Here is a 15,734-nt window from a genome sequence, read left to right as displayed (position 1 = left end):
TGGACTGATATCAGAAGCCCTTTTTTTTGTTGTTTATTTTTATTTAAAACTTGCAACTTCTTGCCTTGTCCAAAGACCGCTGTTAGCAGCTGTAGGCAATGCACTGACTGTTTTCCAACAGTCTGTGTGCCTCTGCTGACAACTTCAACAAACATATTGAATTTCAATCTGGATCGTGATATTTTATAATCTCACATTTTATAATCTCACATTCCAGGCAGTTACAGTTTGATTCTCCTGTCATTATGAGCTATTCGTATTTTTAGCAGGCTGCTGAATAGTTCATTCTGTGTCAGATCATGCTGGTTTCTCTCTAGTAGTTGCATTATAATCCCCTAAGGAAACATATTCTGTAAAACAGGTTTGGCTCAGACTGGATGTTAAATCAAGGTTATAAAAAAGCTTGCATTTTCTTTTCTTAATTTTCTTTCTTTCCATTCCTCCCCTTCTTTTCTTTCCTTCTTTCCTTCTCTTTCTTCCTTTCTTTCCTTCTTCCTTCTCTTTCTTCCTTCCTTCCTCCCTCCATCCCTGCCTGCCTCCCCTTCCTCCCTCCACCCACATCTGGCACGTATCTGTTTTCCTTTGCTATAGGGTGGGAATCCTCAAGAAAAAGAAAGCCTTGAGGCTGTTCTCACCTGGCATCAAGCAAAGTTGCTGAAACGAACTTGTAGCCACAAGAAGCAGGATCAAAAGGTAAATGATAAATAAAGGCAATGTCAATATGCTGGTTTTGCAAGCCAATCTCAGATACATTTCAGAAACCTTTAGAAAGTGGAGTACTTTTAAGTAGACTTTTAGAGTTTTTCTAATCACTCCTCTACAAAGCACTACAGACTTGATACTTACAGTCAATTGCTTCACATTTACTTTATAAAACAAACAGTAGCCATTAACTGGTATCCCTAATTGTATCCTTGCTAAAATTTTAAGGGGCAAAAAAAATATACAATTCTAGAGACAACAAGCACATGTCTATCAGGTAGGTTTGCACATGCACGCAGACCTGTAGCCACTGCTCAGTACAGAAGTCAAGCAGGGCTGGAGATTATGTCAATGCTCCCTTAAATCAGGAGATTAGTTAATAGCGGTGGTCTCCAGTAGGGGCGCATATTCCCTGCCATCTCCGCGATGCTGTTTCCATGGTATCACTTTGGCGACAAGTCCTGAAGAGGTGGGGAGAGACCGGAGTCAAGTGTCTGCTGGTACTATCGCACGTAAACGCGGTTTACTTAATCTTTAAATGTCAAAAGAAAATGCAGAAATGTCGGGCTTGGCTGGCAATACCAGTTGTAGGTTGGACACTTGAAAGTTAGAGATTCAGTAAATACAAGCCTTTTTTGCCTTGTTTGCTCTTACTATCTCCCCACCATTTTCCCACCAAACACTTCTCCTTCTGACCCAGCAATAAGTTGAATTATTTTTGTTCCTGTTCCAGGAAGTTCTAACAAAAAATTTCAAACTTCAATAGAAAGCAAGAAATGGGGCAAAGGAAATAAAACAGCTTGGATTTTTTTTTTTTCTTGAGAACAAATTTGCTGAAAAGTATTTGGATTAATTAATTTATAAGGACATGACAGAAAATGGAAGATGACATTTAACCATGTTTAGTGTCTGGGCAAATTCTTAACATGAAAAAATCACTTTGTTTTACTTCAAAATCCTTGCATTAAAGCAGGGGTTCTCTACCGAGGGGAGAAAAACAGTGAGAAAAGAGCAATAGATAGGTTGGCTTTCCCCATTAAAAAAGGGACTGGAATGTAGTCTTCATTTGGAAAGCGAACAAGAAAAAAGAAATAGACCTTGCTGTGTTGAGTAACGCTTGCCAACAGTTACTGGAACTGTACTTGAATCTAAATGAGAACTGTACATTGCACTGATCTGTGTGTACAGCCTCTGCAGTTGCACTGCAAAGGAAGAAGAAGAAAGTTATGCCATCTCTGTATGTGATCTAAAGGCTCTAGCTTTCTTTTGGGAAAAGGAGTGTTGTGGTAGTACAGATGGACCAAGTTAAAAAAAGTCATGTAAATGATTCCCGAAATCTTCCAACCCTGCACCCACCTTTCCAGACCTATATATAAATGCCCTGCTGTTTCAAAACAGCAAGACCCCATAGCCCCCCCGAAGGCAGTCACTTTCTGGTCACTGGTGTTTGGCCCCCAGTGGGTGGCTGGACAGTGCAGGCATCCCACAGACATGCTGGGAGGTGTAATAGGCCCTTTTCTCACCTCCCTTCCTGGGCTGCAGGACAAATGCCCTCCTGAGAAAGCCCACAGCTGCCTAGCACAAGTCAGAGCTGCTCCAACCATCTTCTTCTGTTTTCCTTTCTCACATGTGGTTTCAGTTTCCAGTTGCCAAAATTGCCCCATGGCTTTGTGGGTGGCAGTGACCCACTGCGTGTCCCTGGGGAGGGCACTGGGCACAAAGGCTGAAACTGGGAGGTAAGTTTTGGGGGAGCAATGCTCCCAACTGACCCTGCCAGACCTACATTTCTTCATATGGGTGAAACATGATGCCAGACCGTGCTTCAGCCTGGCTTTCCTGCACAAGGGCTGAAGGGGTTGTTCATTCCCCCGCCTTTGTGTGAGTTGAAGACAAGAATGAAAACCTTCAAATGAGATTCACAAGCCTCTCGTGCATCTTGCCTTTGAGTGTTGCAGCATGCATGATGCCAAGTAGGGATTTGCTATTTATCAGGGACCTTCACCCCCTAAACCCGGATACAAAGCCAAACAATTTAAGGGATACAGCAGGAATGACAAGGGAATAGCCCAAGTCACTGCAATTAATGTGTCTTTGGTCTGTGTCTGAAAAACACTCCTCTGCAGAAGTACTGTGTTTATAATGGAGTGGAAGTGCAGGATCCTGATGCTTTGGGTGCTGTGAGGGGTTGTACCCAGGCCAACACAGCACAGTGTCTGCGAAGCGGTGCTGGGACTGCCCCACCCCTGCTGCCACAGCGCCAGAACCCAAGCCTATTTCACCAGCTTCCTCTGGCACCAACCACCAAGTTAGATGGCAACTCTGGAGCATCAGAGGGACTTGGACATGGTGACGTGTGTTAGTGAGCACTAGAGCTTGTCTCTCCAGGTGATGCTCCTGCCCATTGCTCTGCATCTGGGGGCAGAGTTGGGGTGTTGCTGCTGATTGAGCTTTACTCGCTGAATATCTGCAAATTAGTTAGCTATTGACTGGCAGGTTTAGTTCTTATTTTTAGATTTCTGGTCTTTTGTACACATCAGAATTACCAGAGAGGTTTATCAGATCTTCTGGATCTCTGTATTTTTTATTTGGTAGCATTATGTTCACTTGTTGACTACAGACAATCTTTTCATTTAAGGCTGTATAAATGAAGTCACTGCACACCCCCTGGGAGGATTTGTTTATTTGGAAGAGAAATTATCTTATTAGCTCTGTCATAAATTAGATGTATCTGTGCTGGCCACAAAACAGTTACAAATTTTTTTGCTTCTTGTTTGTGTGATGCTCCTGTGTCAGACAAGATGGTAATGTACATAAATGAAATTTTATATAGTCTTCCAAACTTCATAGCAGGTGGTGCTTTGTCTTACTATACCATAGATGGAATACTTTGGGATCAAAGCATGTCTCCCTGTGCAGGAGGACGCCAACAAACTCCCTCCTTCATGACAGGTGATAAATGATTTCAGCATTTTGGCAAGGTGGCTGCCTTCACCTGGAAAGTCAGAACTGGCAATGGTAACTAAAGAAACTGCTTATATAGAGACATCAATGCTTGAGTGTTATGAGCAGTCTGAGACTGCTGTGCTGAACAAAGATGTTCTTCAGTTTGTTACGAACTGGACAGATAGAGCTGGCCTCTCAAGCTCTGCAGACTAGGCCATTGAAATAAATGGATTTGATTTACAACTACAGAGAATCTGGATTGTAATTTTACTATTTTAAAACTCCAGAAAATATAATTTCATTTTTCTAAAGCATCATTTTTTCCAGGAAAGTACAGCACAAATGCAAATGAAATGTTCTATGAAAATGTAACAATCTGAGAAAAAAAACACAACTGAAATCCCCAGACAAAGTCAACAAACCATGATATTGCTTTTCTTTATCAAAGGCTTGCTTTTAAAAATTTTGAGAAATTCTGTTCTGAAGAAGTCTTTCATGAATGAATGAAAAGAGCCATTTCATCTGGACTTTATCATTTGATTCACTTAATTCAGCAAACTATCATGCTAAGCTGCGCCGTGCTGTAACATGTCTTATCACATCAATCACAAAACTCTAAGCATGGCTGCACTGCACTAGGCAGAGGTCCACCCAGCCAGCACACCATCTCCAGCAGTGGCCAGCAGTAGATGCTGGTGGTGAGGAGCAGCCAAGCTTGTGGTACAGACTGTTCCTGCGAGCAGCCTTGCGGTTTAGAGCCCTCCATAGCCAGGGTTGGCATCCATGCTGCCCTGCCATGGTGGCGAAGCTCTCCTGCCTGAGGGCTCTGGCACCACAGCACTTTCTGAGTGGACTGTCACCATGACTTTCCAGTCCTGCGGGAGATCTAGAAGCTGCAATTCATGCCCAGTGTCAAGAGGGGAGAGATTTGGAGGTATTGGATGGGTATTTCTCCTGCAGTGTTATCTAACTATGCTGTAAGCAGCTTTAGAAGACATAGTACCAAAAATGCCAGTCTTACCTACACTATAGCTCCTGGTCCTCCAGATAGTTGAACGGGTTTGACCTACTTCCCTAAATGCATGAGTTTGCGTGACTATTTGCAGATGACAAATCCAGGGATGGGCAGATCAGGCATGCACAGTGAGTGCAGTCATGATAACAGAGGCTGAGGTGCAGGAATTGCCTGCACAGTTCACAGTGCCTTCATTGCACTAACAGTCTGCTCTGCTGCTGCTGCATCTATATCATATCTGGTTGTACACAGTTCCCTATCACTAAAACAATCAGTCCTGCAGGTTGTGAGTGTATGTCTCTCTTGACAACTAACTTTGTATTCTGCCTGTTTTAAGCCAGAACAACAACTGCAAAAGAACAAAACGGCAACAAATCCTACGGGCTGACCATCCCTTTTCTGCGTTGAACAACAGTACAATAAATTGCAACTACCATGTCTGCAAACTCTGGAGGTTTTTTAGAAAGCCTAGAGCACAGCCATGATTCCTTCCTAAACTTACCATGAGAAATCAGCACCCTACAGTGCGATGTTTTAAGCATTGAAACCATACAACTGCTCCATCCCATTCATTGAATTTATTAGATCAATAAGTATTGAAAATACCAAATTAGATACTATGACTGTAAAATTGGAAGAGGATATTTAGAGCTGGTGTAAATTTAGGGGTCTCACTGACAGAATTAATGCAAGCTGGCAGTTTTTGCAAACTAGGGCTTCAGCTTTGCCACTTTACTTTCCAGAGTAGCCTTTTGAAGTAGAGGGCATGAACTTAGCAGTTTGAGGCACTCCAGTTCCACAGCATCTCTTACAGTCAGTGCAAATGGATGTTACAGGCTAGTAGAAAACTGCAACCCCAACCTAATCTTGCACAGGTTGTAGCTACGCAGGGTTTCAGTGCAGCCAAGGGCACTGTGAAGGCACAGTTGAGGAGGGGGTGAATAGCCAGAGCTTTTACAAGCTTTGGACCAGTTCTGACTGAGCCAGCCCACAGTGCAGAGCTGTTGGCAGTCACAGCCAAATCTGTGCAGCTCAGAAACCAGGAAACCTGGCAAAGCCCTGTATAATTAATTTGTTTATTCATTCATTTAGTTGTTCATGCAGTGGCTGAGTTGTAAGTGATCAGTACAGCCCAGCAAGGAAGTCTGCAACTCACAACTGTAATTCCAGCTAGTTCTTACAAGAACATCCCAAACAAGTTTCCTATTTCTTTCCTACCAGGTTAAACGATAAACATAAGAAGGAACCAGCAACACAGAAGTTAATGCCATATAGGCCATGTACTAAGCAGTGGTGCTTGGTGAGCCTCTGAAGAGCCTTTCACTGTCAAGCTAAGGTGCTGGCTTTGCCTGAGATGTCTGCACTGATGCTGTTAGGAAGCAGCAAGCCCACTGGCTGTTCTGAGCTCTGGAGCTTAGCCCTAGCCTGCTGTAATGGGACAAACTGAGTAGGGGCTTACAAGGACAACTGGTTGCATTTCCAAACCCATACCTTAGGGTCTGACTTGTCCCCATGAGGCTGTGCCCTTGTCGGGTATTCTTACATCAGGTACAATGTCTGTGGCAAACCCCAAATCTTTCCGCCTATTTTCCAAGGGTTTTCAGTTAATGTAGCTGAGTCCCAGCCCCAAGGCCATGGGCTCACAGCAACATCAGTAAGTCCTGTCTCCTTCTCTGTGAGGTTTGTCTTGGAGGCAGCCAGCTGGGGTGGCCCAAAAAAGAGCCAAGGAGTGGGCTAACACTTGTGCAGTATGGACCAGCAGGAAACCACACCTAAGCTTGCTGCATCAGCCTCTTCTAGTTAGCAACATGTCCAGACCCTTACTGCCCTTCCTGTGTCCTTCAACCTTCAAAGATTTCTTTTAGGACTGAAAATTTTCCCTTTAATGCTTACTAGGTAGTGGGAAAACCTGGTCCCTTCATCCTGGCCAACAGCTTGAACCGCTGTCTGTGAGACAACAGCCTGGGCAGCACCTTTGGCAATCTCAGTCTGCACTCTACGCAATGGCATCCAGATCTGCTTTCTCCTTCGCTCTTGGGGCCATGGGCAGGCACCTTGTGCATGATACACAAAATGCTGATCTCCAGACATGGGATTCACTTATGCTTTGCTTGGAGGTGTCTGTTTTAAGCTTACTCTCACAGCAGTGCAGGGTCAAGGGTTCTTTAAAGGTTTCCTCCTCTTTCACAAAGTCTTTATTAAAATTTACATACTATGAGCACTGGCTCGAACTGCCCACGAGCCTCGTGAGCTTGCTGGTGCTGCGGGTTGTTTCCCCATACAGGTCACCATCCCAAGGATACTTTGCATCCTTTCCTTGTCTGTCGGGATAGATGTATCAGTAATGATTTCAGCCCTACTAGGACCTGCCTGCACCCTTGCTGTGCTATTCCCCCTGCCAGGCATGTGATTTCTGTTGCATGGAATTGGTAGTTGTCGTCAGCTTTGCTGCAGCTGCAGGAGGCTGAGCCATTTCTCAAGCTCAGATCTATAAATTTTCTTCCCTTTAAACAACAAGATTGTGTATGGAGACCAGGAAGCTTTATGCAGTCAAAAGGTGGCTTTTCTTGAGAGGTTTCTTTTCCTGAGAAACACGTCCAGTATTTATCACTGCCCCAACATCAGTGAGGCAAGGACATCTCTGAAATGAGGATGCTGAATACACACTCTGTTTCGATACCAGCGCCTGCCCAAGAGCACGGCCTGGTGTGTCAGGTGTAGTGTGTGGTATCAACCGCCTCCTAAAAGCTATTCCCCTCTGGGAGAAGAGGAAAACAGACTCTGTTCACGTACTGAATTAATTTTCCTTATTTGTTAAGGAAGCAACATTTCCTCCTGTGGATGGATGTGGAGTCCCTCCAGGGCTGAGTTTTCCCCTGGACTGCTGATTCCCAGGGCAGTGCGCTTGCAGCCCTCACCCAGGGCTGGGGGCGAGAAGCTCCAGGCATCCCCCTGGAATGGGGATGGGGAGGGTGAGGTGCTTTTGTGCTCTGCTCTGCAGTTTGCAGAGGCCATCTCTACTCCCTGAAGTCCCTCAGCCTTTTCCACTATTGTTTTGATTCCGGTGTGTTTGCCCTGGGGATGAGATCAAGGATGTGACATTTTAAAAATCCCTGACACTATTGTGAACTCTCTCTTTCATTTGCACATGCCTTTATCTCCTTCAGTGGGGAATAGCCCTTCTGAGCCCTTTCTTTTCTTACCTTATGCTGCCTGTAGCTTTTCTTTCAGTGCTCGTAACCCTGTCAGACACCTTATCAGCCTGTGCAGCTCTGTCCAGCTGAAAATTGATTATTGCCATTTGCCTACGGTCTGGTTGTCCTTTTATCTTCTGCCACAGCATTTTTCATGGCTCCTGTGAATAAGGAGCCTTCCCTGTAATAGTGCTGTCACCATCTTCCTCACCCATGCTGTGGACCATAGGTTCATGTTTATTCTTTCTCAGACAACGTAATCTGTTGTGATTTTTGCATCTTTTCCCGAATGCTGGGTGTAGCTGCAGCTTGCCAAGGCACATGCGTCATATATCATCTTTCAGTGTCTCCCAGCACAGCAGACTCAGCTTGCCCTTCCATTTCAGGGCCCTCTTCTGAGGTGTTTCAGAGTCTGCCCATACTTTCATCAGCCTCACTCTATTCTGGTTGAATTCCTTCGCTTGGGAAATCCTAATTCCTTTCTCCAGAGTTAATTCTGCTTCCTGCAGTAGCCTCCAGGCCCTGCCCCAGGCAGCAATTGCAAGGGAGGCTCTTGCCAGAGTCCATTCCTGAAGCTCCTAAAACTGTAGCTTTGGCTCTGCCACATGAGGGCAAACTTTCCTTTTTGTACCCTCTATTTGCAAACCTCTTATTTATCTGGCTTTTCTTATGTGGTCCTTGGTCGCGCACAGCATAGGGCCTTCAGAGCGTCTCTCCTTGTAGAGAGGAATCCAAATCACTCCTTTCTAAAGGTAGTAATGAGGCAGTGGTTTAAAGTGCTTTTCTCAAGTTCAATGGTGCTTAAATTTATAACCGTATGAGTCTACTCTTTTTCTGTACCTGAAGTCTGCCTCTGATTTACACTTGCAGTTTGAGGCATATTCTATATGAGAAAGATGTTCTTGCTTTTATTTGAAAAAAAAAAGTCATAAAAAACTGCATAAGATGCCAAAACTTCACTCACATCAAAATCCATAACAAGATCTATTTAATTCCTTAGTCTAGGCTTATAGTATGGTGGAATAATTAAGTTCATGTGTTCATTTGGACTGAATAAACTGCAGTACTCTAAGGAAGTTCAGTGAGCTTCACCTCTGCTGTGGAGACCAGAAGGCAGAGCATCCAGCTGTCAAGGACCAGGCAGTGGTGGCACCAAATTTGCACCTAGTGCAAGGTCGTGGGTTGCATGAAAAGCCACAGAGTGTTGCCAGCTCTCATTAGGTGAGGATCCGGCCCCTAGGCTGTCTCCTTCTACGGTCTGAATTGCAGTAAGATGCCTTCTGTAGTCTTGGCATCTGACAGCATAGGCATATATTGCATTGAAGCTGGGGTCTGCGTGCAGCTCTGTGCGGACCTGTCCTTGTGGCTCTGCTCCCTCCAACTGCTGGGGCTCCAGGAGTTCATCTGAGTTCAAAGAGACTTCTGTGTGCGTAAAACTAGAGACTAGCATGGATTTTGGTGCAATAGAAAGCTGCCCACAGGGAGTGCCAACTGGGGACTTTTTTCTGGCCCTGTTTAGCAGGTGGGAATTTTGACTGGGGATATTTGTGAAGCTGTGATTTCAGCAAACTGGCCAAAATGACCATATGTCTGAAGAGCTACCTGCAAAGAGGTATTAAAATGCCCAGGTTTTGCAGCTGAGGGTGCAGTCTGAGCATCCGACCATTCCACTGTAATGACTTTTGTCCTAATAATAACTTAAATGGTTTCCTAAACATTAACTTGAACTTGCTCAAGGGAATGGCCTTTCTTTGCTTATAATAATTTCACATGAAGTACAGCATGCACATTGGAGGGTAACTGGAGTTAATGTCAATTATGAATCACCAATTTCCTGCTCTAAATAGCATTTCTTCTCAGCAACTTCAAATACGGCAAGCTGCCCTGCAGTTTTAACCCACATTGTTTAGCTGAGACTGACTTTCATTTAACGTTTCTTTTTTAAACATGAGGTTTTGCACAGGGAGTGGCCTCACAAACCTGGGTGGTAGACAAATTAACAAGTTTTAGTTTTTCACAGTAAATAGCATAGAAAAATGTCTCCTCCACTTTACTTATTGTATTTTTACTGCAAGAAAATCACATCATGTGGGTATTGGCAGGAGACTGCAACAAAATAAGGTTGCCATTATTATTATCTGGCTGTATCTTGCCAGGTCATATTTGCTGCTGTAAGTGAATTTATGGGAAGGTTTTTGTCGTTACGGAAATGTTCAAATCACAGTCCTAACCTGACATTATACTGAGGAAGGCAACAATGCCTTTCTCAATTAAGTGGAGATACTCCTGCCACCTCAGTCAGTGTTTTGTCTCTCTTGTGCCAACTGTCCTAGAAATGAAGCTACAGTTTGACCCTCAGTGATATGCAAGCTACAAAGAAGCCCTCAGGATCTGACCCTTGCTGAGGCAAACTACTTTAAACCACATTTAGAAACATTAATTCCCAGGTTTTACCCAGGCAAAACTGCCAGTTGTGCCACCGGATGCTGTTTAAGACTTTCTGACAAACTCTGACCTCTTGAGGAACACGGGGCACAGGAAACAGCAGAAATGTTATTGTTTGTGGTTTGGGATGGTGGGGTAGAGAGATCAACTCTGGAGCCTAAGGTGCACCATGTATCACCCACATGAGAGGGTGGAGAGGTAAATGCTGGAGAAGCATGGGAGAAATTGCCGGAGACACCACATGTAAGCTGTATTCCAAATAAATCTCAAACTCCACGCTAGAAACCTGGGGGGCATGATTATAACTCCTTCCTACAAGAGACTGGGGTTAGTACAGCCTGCTTTTAGATGTGGTTTGGGGGTCCTGTAGGACAGATCGTAACTGTTCTTTGATACTTGGATAAGCATTTGACAGACTACAGGTCTTCACAGAGAGGCCCTTTCTTCCTCTATCGGATGGAAGAAATATACTGCAAATTGCACACTACACATCAAGTGTCATTATCCCACACTGTTTAACACAAAACTTTCCCTGCAGCCTTGGCAAAAAAGCAAGATATTTAGCATTGACCTATCTACAATTATAGATATCTGGTATGTAATGTATCTACCGCATACGCTTACAAGATAATTTGAAACAACCTTAAAGGTGGAATTCATCTGCCCTAACCAAGGCATCCAACAGCTGGATGACTAAATCCGAACAAGTCACTCTTGGCTCCCTTTGTTATTAATAGAGATAAATGGATACTGCCAAAAGGCAATTCCACCTGGTCCTATCATCAGCAAGTGAACAGCCCTTCAGGCAGTACCTACTTCTGGTTTCCACTGACAATAAGAGGAGCCAAGCTGGGACTGAGATATCTGACTTCAGGAAGGATGGATAAATCCCACAAGTGTCTGCAAAACTGTTGATCCATATTGCTGAGATTCACAGAAGCAGAGTAGCTTTCCTCTTTCTCCATTAGATATAAAGAGTGGCAAAGAGAGAGGTGCAGCCAATCACTCCAAAGGTGATGGGCAGAGGGAGTATGGTGGCCGCAGACTTTTCTAGGAGAAAGAGACAGTGCCTTCCAGCAGTCTGAAGGTAGAAAAAAAAGGCATCTTTACTCTCTTATTTATTATTTTTTCATAGGACTGAGTTGCTTTTTTTTCTGTCTGCCCCAATGTTAGTCTCTCCCATTGATGTTTCAACCAGCTGTCCAATTTCAACCAATTTTTAACAGCAAAGCAAAGATCTCAGAGAAAACAAAGTTTCTAGACAAGTTCTTGGATATGTAAGGAGCTGTGGTGCTTAGGCAGGAGTGTTGCATCCTATTGCTGTCCTGCTGAAGGAAACTGAAGCACCCACAGTTTGAAAGTCTGAGGAGGCGAGGAGCGGCAGCATGCTGGATCATGAGCACGTTTGCTAGCCATGGAGGGCACACTGCCATTGCTCAGCCAGCAGTCTTGTAGGGGCTGTAAAAGCAGTTGAAAGCTTTGTAGGAGAGAGCAAGGCAAGGACACATCATCAAGAGATGCAGGGGTCAGGTAGTTGAAGGTAATGTAGAGGTGAAACCTAAGTGGGTAACCATGAGGCTTAAAACTGTAGGAATCCAGGCTTCTTCAGTGACCTATACAACCTGTTCATCATGGCTCTGGTGAGCGCAGGGGAGCCCAAGTGTGACTAATGGCAGGCAGTAACTTTTGTTAGGAGGGAAGAGAAGCAACTTCATGCACTCGAATCACTCACGCTAACCTTCCCCTGCCTGACTGCCGCCTGCCTCTCTCCCACAGACCTGTTCAAGCTACTGTTTGTCCAAGAGCTCTCCTTGGTATATTGTTTTCTTTGTCAGGCTTTTGAGCTTGTCTTTTTAAGCACCAATATTCCAACACCATTTGTGCCTTGTAGGCAGCACAGCGCAGGGGAGCCCTAAGCGACCAGCTCCCACTTCTTGCTGAAGGAACCAGGGGGACACCAACTTCTTGTCCTGCTGCAGCCACATTTTCAAGTCAAACTAAAGTCCAAGTATCGTCCAAAGGCAATAGACTGTGGATTATACAAGGACTTATTTAGTAAAATGAATAAGCAAATAGTTCAAACTCAATTTTCACAGTCTTCTCCCCAGCAGCCTTATTCCCTAGATGAAGGGAGCCTTGCTTTAATAATGGTGTATGTGTAAGGAACTGAATAAACATTTCCAGATACTCTGTCTTAACAACACACATCCATGGATACATATAAACATTGAAAGAAGAGGCCCATTTAGGTTACAGAAATATATATCTAGTTTTAGTATTTAAATATCCTTGCAAAATGAATCTGAGGGAATGCACAATGGGGGTGACAGAAGAGGTGAAAACCACTGAGTGCCTAAACAGGCTTTTGTGCCACCTGGTCCTGCATTGATGTATGTGGGTGTGTAATTTTATTTATTTGGACTATTATTTACCTAATACTTATTTTATTATTAAAATGATAATTTACCTAATACTTATTTTATTATTAAAATGATAGAAAATGCTTCCTCTAAGAATTATGGGTACCTCTTGTCTGCATAAAGTATATATTAATTATATAAATATTATGTTGCTTGTTACTCTAGGCTATCATTACAATACTTTCAGTTCCACCTACATTCCCATCTATGAAAAGAATACCCTTAGCCAAGCCCCAAATATAAACCAACCCTTTATCAATTCAATAATGGAACAAAGGATTGTCCCTCCCTGAACCACATTCCTATTCATCCTACTCTCTCTAACTGCTTGCAGCAATAGTGTGCCTGTTTAAGTCTCTGTGTGAGTATATATCTACTCTTAAAAATTGTCCTTGCGTGTGTGCTCCATTCATGGTCTTTGCAGACACAACAAGCAGAGATACCAAATAGTCCCTGTTCTGACAGTACATTTGATGATATGGAGCTCTGTTATCCACCATCTCGGAATGTAAACATTTCCTGGGGAAGTCTACAAAATGGCAGCACTGGAAAATCCTTCCGATGAAAGTGAAAGATTGGTTTTGCTGCAGAATTCTGAATGCATTTCATAACGTGCACAATGGAGAGGTGAAATCCTGCTCCTTTGAGGAAGCAACATGGTGCTTGATGATGCCAACAGGGCAAACAATTCAGTCCCACTGAATTGCAGGTAATGGTAGTGCAATGCTCTTCCAAGGACGAACATGAATCTTGTAGGTAATACAGTGGTGGAATAAGGAAACCTGTGAATTAGGGTTGCAGGTCTGCAATGCATTTCATGGGGATGGAACCAGGGCAGTTGGTAGAACCCCATGAAGAGGTGAATCTCCATCTCTTCAAAATTACAGAGTGAGCCCTTGAGGAAGGAATTTATCTCACCTAGTTTTACCTGTTTAAAAAATATATATTTAGTCCAACTGAGTGAGCAGAATATCTTTGGTTGTTCACAGAGGGAGAAAAATTGTTATTGATGCCAACCTTAAACTGGCCTGAACTGGAAGTAATTTGGGATGGAAAATCTCCATTTGCTGATGAGAGAGCTTAAACTTAGTTTTCAGGAAACTACTGCTAAGTGAGATAAACTCCCTCTGAAGGGAACTCAGATAAAACCGATAGGAGCAGGATACCTTAGATGTTCTGGAAATTTTATCTAATATCTGGGGCTACCTCAGATGTGTAATCATCTTTGAAAACTGAGCTCTGAGCTCCTGTGCTTTCTGCTTTTATTTGTTTCTTTAAATGACTGGTTTTATGGGTGGGATTAAGTCACAGTGTTTGAGAGATGAAGATTTATGAACAGCTATGAAAAAGTTATAGGCCCCACTTGAGGTGGGGGAGGCTACATTTGATGCTTCTACTTTTGTGCTTGTGATCATGTGTACATTCATTCAGAAGGCCACAAATGAGAGGGTCAGTTTATAAGTCACCAGTTTGTGAGGTCAATAAACTGCAGATTAGCTCCCACTTACTGCCGAACATGGCCTTGAAGTTGAAGATAAAAAATTGAAAGCCACTATTAATTTTTTTGAAAAATTTTTAGTCCAATAACTTCAGATTTTCCTGTATGAGGGATTCGTAGCTATGGTAGCAAACTGCTGGGCACCACTTCTCAAAAATACCACCGTTTGAGGTATTATTGAGAATTGTCATGTATTTAATGTATGCTTAGTACCCAACAAATAATTAATGCAGATATTGTCTCCTGTAGATGACACGAAGATACCAAACCTAAGCTTCACCAGTAAAAAAGCATCATTTTCAGTAAGAACCGTGAGTAGGATATCTACTGTCTCCTGGAGGATTTAATCCAGGAGCTACTCGGCCAGGCTTTTGTGTCGCACATGGCAGGTCCTTAGTGCAAGCAACTGGAGCATGGAAGAAAAAGAGACAACCTGGCAGCATAATGACCAAAGGTCCAATGCCCTTAGTTTTTAAAGAGGGTGTTGGCTGAATTAAAGAAGATTGTTGTGTGTAGTTTATCTGTTTAAGGTAAGTGTAGTGCCAGAGCATCGGTGACATTTCAGCCTGCAGTTACACAGCGGTAAAGATGCTGGTGAGCTCCGCTGTCATCCACCCTGGGCTACTGCGGTGGCATCTGCGAAGGAGGCAGAGAGCTGGTACACATATGGTCAGTGAGAGAAACCTGGGATTGACTTAAGAAGCAAAACAATGTAAACACTGAATATGAGGAAAAAAATGTGCGGCAAAACTCACATCCTGAGAATCTCAGTCCTAAGTGGATCATTTGTTTATCCCACCAGCCAAACCTGGCTCTGCAGCAAAGAAAGCCAAAGAATGTCTCCTTTATTGTTTCCATGATGCTTACTCATCTACAAGCCATTCCCCTTTTAGATTATTCTATTTTTAAGGCATAATTTCCATCTGTTCTTTGATCATATACCACATAAGACATTTAGCTAATAACATCATCCATCAAATACCAACTTTCCTTTAGAGTTCAAACACAATCGACACAGGACCCCGTCCATCTGCTGGCCAGTGCCTCTGAACAGATCCAGCTTGTGAATGGCCAGCTATGTCGCCTATTTTTTAATTAACTGGCTAAGGCCTGTGCTTCCCGTAATGCCGCAGGACGACCAGGGGACACTCCAAAGGGAAGTAAAATAGGCTCCTCTGTGGGAGCGGAGAGGAGGGTTTGGTGAATCCAGAGCTGCGACGTGTTTGTTGGGAGTGGGGTTTTCCAGTGGATGAAGTCTGCCTTCAGCCCCTGAGGGAATTAATTTTTGCATAAAAGATGCAACATTTATGTAAAAGTTTTGAAGGATAACCATTTTCAAGCTTGGTGTTCTTCAGAGGAAGGTGGGTAAAGCAGAAAGATAACATTTGTTTGAAAATCTAACTAGCTCTGCTTCTGTGAGCAGACTTCTGAGTTTATTTGAGAGAAACTTCAGAATTTCAGGGCAGGTTATCTTGAGCATCAGAATTGCAGATTTGCAGACAAATATTTCTACAGAA

The sequence above is a fragment of the Phalacrocorax aristotelis genome, chromosome 1 (genome assembly GCF_949628215.1).
Source record: "Phalacrocorax aristotelis chromosome 1, bGulAri2.1, whole genome shotgun sequence".
Lineage (NCBI taxonomy): Eukaryota > Metazoa > Chordata > Aves > Suliformes > Phalacrocoracidae > Phalacrocorax > Phalacrocorax aristotelis.
The sequence above is the reverse complement of the archived record's forward strand: the minus strand, read 5'-3'. Positions refer to the sequence as shown.